Source organism: Rhinolophus sinicus, linkage group LG09 (assembly GCF_036562045.2).
Source record: "Rhinolophus sinicus isolate RSC01 linkage group LG09, ASM3656204v1, whole genome shotgun sequence".
Classification (NCBI taxonomy): domain Eukaryota; kingdom Metazoa; phylum Chordata; class Mammalia; order Chiroptera; family Rhinolophidae; genus Rhinolophus; species Rhinolophus sinicus.
In genome coordinates, this window is record NC_133758.1 from 65,985,414 (window position 1) to 65,998,696 (window position 13,283).

Genomic DNA, 13,283 nt, shown 5'->3' on the forward strand with positions numbered 1-13,283 from the left:
CTGACTTTGTAAAACCTACTGTCCAGACCCCTCAGCCCCACGCATCTAAAGCTGCAGCCTCAGAGTCACTCTGGGCATCAGGTGACCGGCTCTACCTGCACAATACGCAGGGGATTACTTGGTGGGCTTAAGCCACAACTGGCGCTGTCTTTTTTTTGTTGTTGTTCTGTTTTGATTTGTCTTTATATTTTTGACATCTTTGCCTGTGTCGAGTGAGGACTCTGTACTACAGCAGAGAACAACCTGGAGATTACTTGGTGGGCTTAAGCCACAACTGGCGCTGTTTTTTTTTGTTCTGTGTTGATTTGTCTTTATATTTTTGACATCTTTGCCTGTGTCGAGTGAGGACTCTGTACTACAGCAGAGAACAACCTGGAGATTACTTGGTGGGCTTAAGCCACAACTGGCGCTGTGTTTTTTTGTTTTGTTTGTTTGTTTGTTTGTTTGTTTGTTTGTTTTTGTTCTGTTTTGATTTGTCTTTATATTTTTGACATCTTTGCCTGTGTCGAGTGGGGACTCTGTGCTATAGCAGAGAACAACCTGGAGATTATTTGGTGGGCTTAAGCCACAACTGGCGCTGTCTTTTTTTTGTTCTGTGTTGATTTGTCTTTATATTTTTGACATCTTTGCCTGTGTCTAGTGAGGACTCTGTGCTACAGCAGAGAACAACCTGGAGATTACTTGGTGGGCTTAAGCCACAACTGGCGCTGTGTTTTTTTGTTTTTTTGTTTGTTGTTTGTTTGTTTTGATTTGTCTTTATATTTCTGACATCTTTGCTTGTGTCGAGTGGGGTTGTCGATTGTTTTTTACATGTGAATGTATTTGACTTTTTCCTTGTTGTTATTGTTGTGCTTGGTGATTTGCTTTGTTCTGTAATTGCCCTACCAGTGCCCAGCTTAAGAGGCACAAGATTCAACATACCCAGCGGCCAACTCCAGACCAAGCCAGAGTACTACCGGGTTTGACCTACAAGTGACACACTCAGAGGGGATTCTTTACAGGCACATAGAGGCCAAAGGGCAAACCACATCTAAGCGGTCAACCCTCACGCAGCAGAATACCCTGCGTGGGCAAAGCCAAGTCTCACAACTAGTCAGCCTAGGAGCTAACTCCACCTACGCACAAGTGAAAAGCAATTAAGGATCTTCTTTAACAGGACAATATACACAACACAAGAGTCACTTTTAGAGCACATGCAGGGGAGAAGAACAGTAGTGCAAGTCAAATATAAAGGACATTTATTATATACTAATCCAGCAAGAACTAAGAACTCCAGGGCATCTACCTAATACATCAAAGCAAACACAGAGAGTCAGCCAGAATGAGGAAACAAAGAAACATATCCCAAATAAAAGAACAGAAGAAACCTTCAGAAATGGAACTAAATGAAGCAGAGGTAACCAAACTGTCAGAGACAGAGTTCAGAATACTGATGATAAGAATGTTTAAGGAACTTAGAGAGGACATCAAGAAGGATGTAGAAATCATAACGAACAACCAGTTAGAACTAAAGAACACAGTTACAAATAAAGAACTCACTTGAAGGAATTAACAGCAGGTTAGATGAAGCAGAGGATCGAATCAGCGACTTAGAAGACAAGTTAGCAGAGATCACCCAAACAGAACAACAGAAAGAAAAAGAATAAAAACAATGAAGATGGTTTAAGAGACCTATGGATAACATCAAGCGCAACAACATGCGCATCATAGGAATACCAGAAGGTGAAGAGAAGAAACAAGGGATTGAGAACATATTTGAAGTAATAATGTCTGAAAATTTCCCTAACCTGATGAAGGAAACCAACATACAAGTCCAGGAAGTGCAGAGAGTTCCAACCAGGATAAACCCAAACAGGTCCACTCCAAGACACATTATAGTTAAAATGGCAAAGATTAAAGACAAAGAGAGAATCCTAAAAGCAGCAAGAGAAAGACAGAGGGTTACATACAAGGAACTCCCATAAGACTATCAAATGACTTTTCTGCAGAAACATTGAAGGCCAGGAGGGAGTGGCAGGAGATACTCAAAGTGATGGAAAACAAAGGCCTACAACCTAGGTTGCTTTATCCAGCAAGGCTATCATTTAAAATTGACGGGGAGATAAAGAGCTTCCCAGAAAAGAATAAGCTAAAGGAATTCATTACCACCAAGCCAGCATTGCAAGAAATACTAAAAGGACTTCTGTAAATAGAAGAAAGACGAAAACAATCTATCCACAAATTTAAAAATGGCAATAACTATGTACTTATCAATAATCACTTTAAATGTAAATGGTTTAAATGCTCCAATCAAGAGACATAGGGTGGCTGAATGGATAAGAAAGCAAGACCCTTGTATATGCTGTATACAAGAGACTCACCTCAGATCAAAAGACACACACAGGCTAAAAGTGAAGGGTTGGAGTAAGATATTCCATGCAAATGGAAATGAGAAAAAGCTGGAGTTGCAATACTTATCTCTGACAAAATAGACTTTAAAATGAAGAAAATATTAAAAGACAAAGATGGACACTATATAATAATAAAGGGATCAATTCGACAAGAGGATATAACCCTAGTAAACATCTATGCACCCAACATAGGAGCACCTAAATATATAAAACAGATATTGACTGACATAAAGATGGAGATCAACAGTAACACTATCATAGTAGGGGACTTCAACACACCTCTGACAACAAGGGACAGGTCTTCCAGACAGAAAATCAATACGGAAACAACAGCCTTAAATGACACATTGGACCACTTGGATTTAACCGATATTTTCAGAGCATTCCACCCCAATGCTGCAGAATACACGTTCTTCTCAAGCGCACATGGAACATTCTCCAAGATAGACCATATGTTAGGCCACAAAGCAAGTCTGGATAAATTTAAGAAAATTGAAATCATACCAATTGTCTTCTCTGACCACAGTGCTATGAAATTAGAAATGAACTACAGGAAAAAGACTGGAAGACACACAAATTCATGGAGGCTGAATAATATGTTACTAAATAATGAATGGGTCAAACAGGAGATCAAGGAAGAAATCAAAAGATATCTCGAGACAAACAAAATGAAAATACAACGACCCAAAATCTATGGGATGCCGAAAGCAGTCCTAAGAGGGAAGTTCATAGCACTGCAGGCCTACCTAAAGAAACAAGAAACATCACTAATCAACAGTTTATCTTCACACTTAAGGGATCTGGAAAAGAACAACAAAATAAGCCCAAAGGAGTACAAGGAAGGAGATAATAAAGATCAGAGCGAAATAAATGAAATAGAAACCAGAAAAACAATACAAAAGATCAATGAATCCAAGAGTTGGTTCTTAGAGAAGATAAACAAAATTGACAAACCTTTAGCCAGACTCATTAAAAAAAAGAGAGAGAGGACCCAAATTAATAAAATCAGTAATGAAAGAGGAGAAGTGACAACAGACACCGCAGATATACAAAAAATCCTAAGAAATTACTATGAGCAACTGTATGCCAACAAATTTGACAACCTGGAAGAAATGGACAATTTTCTAGATGCATACAACCTCCCAAGGCTAACTCAAGAGGAGACAGAAAACCTGAATAGACTGATTACCACCAAGGAAATTGAATCAGTAATCAACAATCTCCCAACAACCAAAAGCCCTGGACCAGATGGCTTTACAGGTGAATTTTACAGAACGTTCAAAAAAGAATTGTCACCTATTCTCCTCAAACTCTTCCAAAAAATCCAGAAGGAGGGAAGACTCCCAAACACTTTTTATGAAGCCACTATCACCCTGATCCCAAAATCAGACAAAGACACCACAAAAAAAGAAAACTACAGGCCGATATCGCTAATGAACATAGATGCAAAAATCCTCAACAAAATACTAGCAAACAGAATTCAGCAATATATTAAAAAGATTATACACCATGATCAAGTGGGATTCATCCCTGGTATGCAAGGGTGGTTCAACATCCATAAATCAATTAATGTGATACACCACATTAACAAAATGAAAAATAAAAATCATATGATCATATCAATTGACGAGAAAAGCATTTGATAAAATTCAGCAGCCATTCATGATAAAAACCCTTAAGAAAGTGGGAATAGAGGGATCATATCTCAACATAATAAAGGCCATATATGATAGACCCACAGCTAACATCATACTCAATGGGGAAAAACTAAAACCATTCCCTTTAAAATCAGGAACAAGGCAAGGCTGCCCACTTTCTCCACTTCTATTCAACATAGTGCTGGAAGTTCTAGCCACAGCAATCAGACAAGAAAAAGAAATAAAAGGCATCCAAATCGGTAAGGAGGAAGTAAAACTGTCATTATATGCAGATGATATGATACTATATTTAGAGAACCCTAAAGACTCCACCAAGAAACTATTAGAGCTGATAGATGAATTTAGTAAAGTAGCAGGATACAAAATTAATATTCAGAAATCAGTTGCATTTGTATATACCAATAATAAAACATCAGAAGGAGAAATTAAAAAGCAATTCCATTTACAATTGCTCCAAAGACTATAAAATACCTGGGAATAAATTTAACCAAAGAAGTAAAAGATCTGTACTCAGAAAATTATAAGACACTGAAGAAAGAAATGAAAGAAGATACAAATAGATGGAAACACATACCATGTTCATGGATAGGAAGAATTAATATAGTTAAAATGTCCATACTGCCTAAGGCAATATATATATTCAACGCAATTCCTATCAAACTACCAACGACATTTTTCACAGAAATAGAACATATAATCCTAAAATTTATATGGGATAACAAAAGACCCCGGATATCTTCAACAATCTTGAGAAATAAGAACAAAGTGGGAGGTATAACAATACCTGACTTCAAATTATACTACAAGGCTACAGTAATCAAAACAGCATGGTACTGGCATAAAAACAGACCCATAGATCAATGGAACAGAATAGAGAGTCCAGAAATAAATCCATGCCTATATGGCCATTTAATCTATGACAATGGAAGCAAGAATGTACGGTGGGGTAAAGACAGTCTATTCAATAAATGGTGCTGGGAAACTTGGACAGACACATGCAAAAAGATGAAGCTGGATCACCTCCTTACACCACATACAAAAATAAATTCAAAATGGCTTAAAGATTTAAATGTAAGATCTGAAACCATAAAATTCCTAGAAGAAAATATAGGAAGAAACTTCACAGACATTACCCGGAGTAAGATTTTTACTGATATATCCCCTCGCGCGAGGGAAGTAAGAGAAAAAATAAACATGTGGGATTACATCAAACTAAAAAGCTTTTTCACAGCAAAGGAAACCATCAATAAAACAAAAAGGGATCCTACTGATTGGGAAAAGATATTTGCCAATGATATATCTGATAAGGGGTTAATATCACAAATTTATAAAAAACTCACTCAACTCAACTCCAAAAAAACAAACAACCCAATTAAAAAATGGGCAGAGGACATGAAGAGACATTTTTCTAAAAAGGACACACAGATGGCAAACAGACATATGAAGAAATGTTCAACCTCACTAACCATTAGAGAAATGCAAATAAAAACCACAATGAGATACCACCTCACCCCAGTCAGGATGGCTATCATCAATAAATCAACAAACAACAAGTGCTGGCGTGGATGCGGAGAAAAGGGAACGCTGGTGCACTGTTGGTGGGAATGCAGATTGGTGCAGCCACTATGGAAAACAGTTTGGAGATATCTCAAAAATCTGAAAATGGAACTACCTTATGATCCAGCAATCCCACTCCTAGGTATCTATCCGGAGAAATCCAAAACTCCAATTCAAAAATCTTTATGCACTCCTATGTTTATTGCAGCACTATATACAATAGCCAAGACCTGGAAACAACCGAAATGCCCATCAGTAGATGACTGGATTAAGAAACTGTGGTACATTTATACAATGGAGTATTACGCAGCCATAAAGAAGAAAGAAATCTTACCATTTGCAACAACATGGATGGACCTAGAGAACATTATGTTAAGTGAAATAAGTCAGAAAGAGAAAGACAAATACCATATGATCTCACTTATATGCGGAATCTAAAGAAAAGAATAAGTGAATGAACTAATCAGAAACAGTTTTGGAAACATGGAGGAAAAACAGAGGGTTGCTAGAGGGGCGGGGGGGTGGGGATAAGGGGAAGGTGGGAGGTTTTGGGAACGTACAGAGGGATAGCAGATGGGGGGAGGGGGGTTCACACAGTGTGAGGGATATAAATGATAAACGTCTAAGTTTTGCTTTGTCTTGTGCACCTGAAACTAATTAAAAAAAAAATAAATAAAAAAATATGTGAGAGAAAGGATCCAGGATGGCAGAGTAGATAAATGTGCTTTCCTCTCCCTGTATATAACATTAAAGTTATAACCAAATTGGTCATAGTAAAAAAAAAAAAAAAAAAAAAAAAATTACCTTCCTGAAATTTGCATTTTAAAAAGATAGCCTAGATAACAGTTACTGGACATGACCAGGTATTTACCGTGTTTCCCCGAAAATAAGACCTACCTGGACAATCAGCTCCAATGAGTCTTTTGGAGCAAAAATTAATATAAGACCTGGTCTTATTTTACTACAATATAAGACCAGGTCTAATATAATATAATACATATAACATAATATCATATCATATCATATCATATAATACTGGGTCCTATATTAATTTTTGCTCCAAAAGACGCATTAGAGCTGATTGTCCGGCTAGGTCTTGTTTTCTGGGAAACATGGTACATCTCAAAGTCACAGGGAAAGATGTACAAGCTCCTCCTAGAAGGACATTGGTTTCCTAAGGCCAATATTTACAAGCCTCTTGGGATGAATAGGGGCAGTTTGGGGATGGTAAAAGGATTGGTAAGCGTTGAATTGGTTTTGCAGTCACATCCTTAGTCCTGTAAAGATTAGAATTTAAAAAATAAGACAACTGTTTTGAATTTCTCAAATAATTTGCCTAGATGATATCATCGATTCATATACTTATCTAACCACATTATCTTTTCTTACTAAATTCCTTTACGTAGTTTCATTTACTCAAATAAAGTAGGCTAGCTATTTTATTTCTTTGGAACCACTTTTTAGTTTGGTCTTTCTACAGTTATTAATAAAACAGTTATTTACAATGAGAGCTCTAAAAATTTTCTAGTTTAAAAGTTTTTCCAGTTTAAAGGATTTATTGTCTGCTCATTGACAGTAGGATCTAGAGTGACTCTGTAACAGTGACACTATATCTTCTATTTTCAGACTTAAACTTCTCAGGTAATTCAATTTAACAGTGTAGTTTAGCTTGGGACTTTTTCAAAGTTTTTCTTTTCTTTGCTTCTCTTTCCTCCCTCCAAACCTTAGTGACTCTCTTTACCATACATTTACGATGCATACCAGTTTCAGTGGTTCTGTTTACTATGCGTATCAGTTTCTAGGGTTCTGTTTACTTCAGACCATATGCATAACTGGTTCAATGACCTGAAAGAAGTTTTTACATCTGCATGAGATCCACTCCTGTCCCAGAAACTGTTGGGCAGAAGGCAGGCATGAGCTGCAGGAGGGCTGGGCCATGATGTAACCTGCACTTTGTGCCGCCCAGGTCCACTCCCCAGCAACCACCCAGGTCCAACCCCCGGGGACTATTTTTGTGGTTAGAATATGCTGCTAAGAGGGAAGTAAAAAGCCAACCAGAATCATCTGGTTTTTGACGCCTGAGCAGAATGTTAAAGCTTGCCGTTGGTCTAACCTTAACCTCATTATAATACAGTTACAATAAATTAGCATTGCAGGTTTAATGCCCCCAGTGGGTTTTTCTGTGTGCCTTACGGGTAAAGTCATGCACAGAAAGAAATGGGTTATATAACCTATATATATTAATCAAATGACCCAAGTCTGCACGTCACATGCAGAGCTGGCCCAGAGCCAACAATATGAACTCAAGCCCCAAACCCTTCAAAGCCATTGTCTCTCTTGACTTAGCCCATTCTTCCCTTAGAATGTATCCTAATAAACTTTCCTTACTCATGTTTGATGATCTGTAATTCTTCACTGCATCGGCAAAAGGACCGAGTGATTACTCCAGTAACAACTTAAACCAATAAATTTTTTATGGCTTACCTAAGTAAGCAAGAGTGACCACAAGAGAGTGCAAAAGATGAAACCCTCACAAGATCTAAAAGTTCACTCCCAAAGTAGTCTAAGACATTAAAAGCCTATGTTGTTTCTACAGGCAGTAAAGCAATGTCCTTTGTGGACTGGGACCCCTGATGACAAATTCCCCTGAGACCAAAAGGTAAAAGGATGCTGGTCAACTAGCTACAGCTTCCCAGTTGCACTATCCAAGTATTCCTGTGCATTTGTCCAACTGGATACATCAGCCTGGAATCCCCAGTTTATTTGATTGGCTGCCAAATGTATGCCAATACGTGCACTTTTCTGATGGCAGAGACCAAAGAGAAGGTCAAAACCAAGTTCTCAAAACGTAAGACAAGACAAAGACAAATGACATAGACAAAAACAGCGACCATCTCTCGGAGGAAAGAATAAAAAAACTCTGAGTCACTAGCTTCACAAATATTTTCTCCTGCCAATCTAAATTTAGGACACCGCTTCTAACTTCCACTGAAATCCGTGGACAGAGATCAGGGAGGCTGACAGGGTAAGAATGCTTACCCCTTGCCAGCTTTTTGTTAGATGTCAGATTTCTCCACTGCAGCAGTTTCTAGGGAGCAAGCAGCGTCCCAGCCAGTGAGTTCTCCTAGCTGACCTGCCCAAACTGTCAGGGTGGAAAAATGATCTTCTTCCCACCTTTCTGTGTTTTTCTGGCTGGACTAATAATCAAATTAACATGAGCCAGATTAGCAGATGAAAAACAAATTAAAGTTTAATAACATGTATACCTCCTGTACACATGGGAGAGACCCAGGAAAATGGAGTAACTTGTCAAAATTGCAGAAGTCATCACCTTAAATATCACTTTCAGGTAAAAACAAACAAAGATCTTGGGGGTGGAGAGTCCGTTATGGGAGGTTACCAAGAAAAGCACAGTAAACAGGGGTAACATTGTTATGTAGACTTAAGTGTGTACCTTCTCCCTTGATAGTGAAGGCAGGCCTGGTACAGTGAGGGAGACACAAATGGAGATTTCCTTTACAAATGTAAATATCCTTAAAAAGGGTAATTTCTACTTGGTTTTCAGAGCTTCTGTCATACTTGCTGTTTTCTGAAATTAACCAGCCTAAAATAACCAATGTCTCAATGAGCAATATTTTGGGGTAGCAAACTCTGTTTCCCTTTATCCCCTAAAAAAGTGATTACATGCAGTATAAGTATACTGCTACTTATCTCTTTCTGTGACAGCGAGATTATATAATGGTTCTACTATTGTATTTTAAAGTATAATTAATAATAATCATAATGACAAAAATATAGGCAAAAATAGGAATACGCATCTATTTATTGATTTAATAGAAACATGAAGCATGAGATCAACAGTGACCAATTGTATCTAATCCTCTAAAATATATTTCTACAAGTTATGATCAAACAATACAGTGAATGTTTAAATTTAAAAAAATTATTACAGTAAAAGACATATTGCCATTAATCCCCTTCAAAATACTCCCCCTCACTTTGAACACACTTCTTCCATTATTCTTGCCACTTCTTGAAGCGGTTCTGGAAGTCCAGTTTCATGAGTGTCAGTTGTGCTGTCATGGCTGCCTCGATGTCCTGAATCATTTTGACTTTGGGGAAAAGGCAGAAGTCGCACAGTGCCAGATCCAGTGAATAAGGTGGGTGAGGACACACCTAATATTTTTATTTGACAGAAGAAATTGCCGTATACCAGAAGCGATGTGTGACATGGAGCATTGTCATGATGGAGGATGATTTACTGCACATTTTAAAACACACCTTTTCCTAACCATAGCTCACACATGACTGACTGTACCAAACAAGTTGAAACTTGTTACACACTATTACTAAGGTTCGATGCACAGCTTCCTGTATTGAAGATCCTAGCCTTTCCGTTGGATGGCACTCGGCAGCAGCATTCACTGTATTATGTGATCACAACAGAAAGGCTCCATGTCACACATCACTTCTGGTGGGGCAATTTCTGTCCAATAAAAATATTACGGTGTGTCCTCATCCACCTTACTCATCGGATCTGGCACCATGCAACTTCTGGCTCTTCCCAAAAATCAAAATGATTCAGGACATCAAGGCAGCTACAACAGCACAATTAAAGACCCTCACAAAAGAAGACTTCCAGGACTGCTTCAGAAAGTGGCAAAAATGATGAAATAAGTGTGTTAAAAGTGAGAGGGAATCGTATTTTGAGGGGGATTAATGGCAATTTGTCTTTTACTGTATAAATATGTTTTCATTTAAACATTCATCATATTTTTGTTATCACACCTTGTATATGAATCAACATTTGGACCTATATTAAAATTTTCTTGCAGAAAAGTGTCTCTGAATTAGGAAAAGTAGTACAGTTGACCTTTGAACAACATGGAGGTTAGGAGTGCTGATTCCTCATATAGTCAAAAATCCACATACGACTTTTGACTTTGCACAAACTTAACTACTAATAACTGACTTTAGACCAAAAACCTTACCAATGACATAAACAGTTGATAACACATATTTTGTATGTTATCTGTATTGTATACTGTATTCTTACAATAAAATAACCTAGATAAAAGAAAATGCTATTAAGAAAATCATACAAAACAGAAAACACATACACTGTACGTATTTATTGAAAAACATCTACCTATAAGTGGAACCTCATAGTTCAAACCTGTATTGTTCAAGGGCCAACTGTAATCTTATTCTGAATACCATATGCCAGCCACTATGCCACTACTTAATACATGTTGTTATCTCCTTTCAGCTTTACCAAAACCCTGTAACATAGGAAACAGGCTCAAACAATATAAGTAGCTCACCCAAGATTCCATAGTTATGAAACAGTTTTGAATCCAAGATCTCCAGATGTCTCCAAAACTGTGTGTAAACTATGCTGCCTTGCTAACCAGTAACGGCATCATTATTTGATTCATCGAATTTAGTCTCAAATGTAGCATTATTAGAAGCAAAGCATAAGAGCATGTCAATTTCTATATCAGATAAGTAGCATCCACGTTGGTTTCCTTGGTTGTTTTTATGTAGTTCAACTGTTACAGTGTTGATTTTAGTCACGTAACACTGCACGGTGCCTTGAACAATCTTAAGAACAGTCCACAGTCTCAAAGTTTTGGGCTCTAATAAATCTTCCAGCATGATTAGACTACATCCAGATGTCTTTCACCTTTTAAAATGTCTTTTCTTGCTCATGGGTCCATGTCTGTGCAGGTAGATCTAGGAGGCAGTCTCAGCTCTCTGAGTACCTACAATGTCTTAGTAAGAATCAAACCACATCAATGCCCCTTCAATCCTAAAGAGTTTCCTCTAAGTCTCTTGACTATCTGAACTACTCCTTTCCCTCAAATACCACAGCCAGCAGCTATAGATTTTTCTGGATATCGTCATTTTCAAGAGGCAGCTATCTCAAGTTAAGCTTGAGTTGAATAAGTTAAGGCTCCTATAGATCCCCCATCTTGAGGTTCTCTGGACTTCAAAGAATAGATTATTTGGAGATGGAGGGAAAGAACATTCTAAGGTTAAAGCTCAGTGAGAGTAAATGCAAAAAGAACAACCTGGATGGTATATAAGGAAAGCTAGTAGCTGTGATTAGACGTAATTATTGCATGAAAAGAGAGATAGAGGTTAAGTCTGGAAGTGATATTTGGGGTCAACTTATATAGAGCTAAGGAAATTGAACTGATGCTGTTGGGGCAAAAGGGACTTAAGCCCTGGGCCAAGAAGCTTCTTGGCTTCACATAGGAACAAATTCAAACAGGAACTGATACAGAGTTTAAAGTGAAAGTAAGTTTATTTAGCAGAGAGTAAGTGAGAAAAGGCCACCCAAGGACAGAGTCGCAGTCTCCAATCGCTAGTGGAAGAGAGACCCCCGTCCATCCCCCGGGCTAGGCTTTATATGTGTTTTCTGGTTTCTATGGAAATTTTCTTGGTATGGGGGAAAGGAAGAAGAAAGAACAGCAGTAACTTTATCTTTAACTTCTGTAAGGTACAGCCTGTGGTTAGATTGTAATAGTTTTAATTATAGGAATGGCCATTGCAATGGCATCTCTTTGCTCTACAGGACTCACATGGTCTATTCTGTGTGATTCATTAACTCTGCCTGAGTTCTGTGTCTGGTGGCACATAGCAGGCTTGGAATCCAACCTCCTACCCTGTTTCCCCGAAAATAAGACCTAGCCAGACAATCAGCTCTAATGCGTCTTTTGGAGAAAAAATTAATATAAGACCCGGTATTGTATTGTATTGTATTGTATTGTATTGTATTGTATTGTATTGTATTGTATTGTATTGTATTATAGACTGGGTCTTATAGTAAAATAAGACTCGGTATTATATTAATTTTTGCTCCAAAAGATGCATTAGAGCTGATTGTCTGGCTAGGTCTTATTTTGAGGGAAACACGGTAGTTCCTTCTTTTGTAAAAATAGTCCTCATGCCCCTTCCCTATATTAGAACTATATTGTATAGTTAATGGAGAAGAGATAACGGTTCTCTGAGAAGAGGGGAACAATAAATCCTCATACTGTGTTTCCCCGAAAATAAGACCTAGCCAGACCATCAGCTCCAATGCATCTTTTGGAACAAAAATTAATATAAGACCTGGTCTTATATCATATAAGTCCGGGTATTATATTATATTAGACCCAGTATTATTATATTATATTATATTATATTATATTATATTATATTATATTATATTATGCCCAGTATTATTATTATACCTTATAGTAAAATAAGACCGGGTCTTATATAATTTTTGCTCCAAAAGACGTATTAGAGTTGATTGTCTGGCTAGGTCTTATTTTTGGGGAAACACGGTACATTTTTCATGGATAAATAATTTTGATGATAATTAAGAGCAGAGAATTTGAGAAATTTTGAAATCATTGTAGAACCCATTCAATTGGCACTATTTTGTCATAATGGTGGAAAAATTGTAAAGCAAGTGACATAGGAGTATTTAATGGATAACTCCACCTATAAAACACAGCATATCCAGACAACAGACAGTAGTTAAAGCAATAAAAATTTCATTATAAAGAACTAACTCAGAATTTTCTATCTCTGAATAATTTTGAATAAAGTGGACCCGGAATGCGTGGTGGGGTATAAAACAGACAACTATCACTAGGAGGAAGAAGAAGCTCTTGATTTGAGC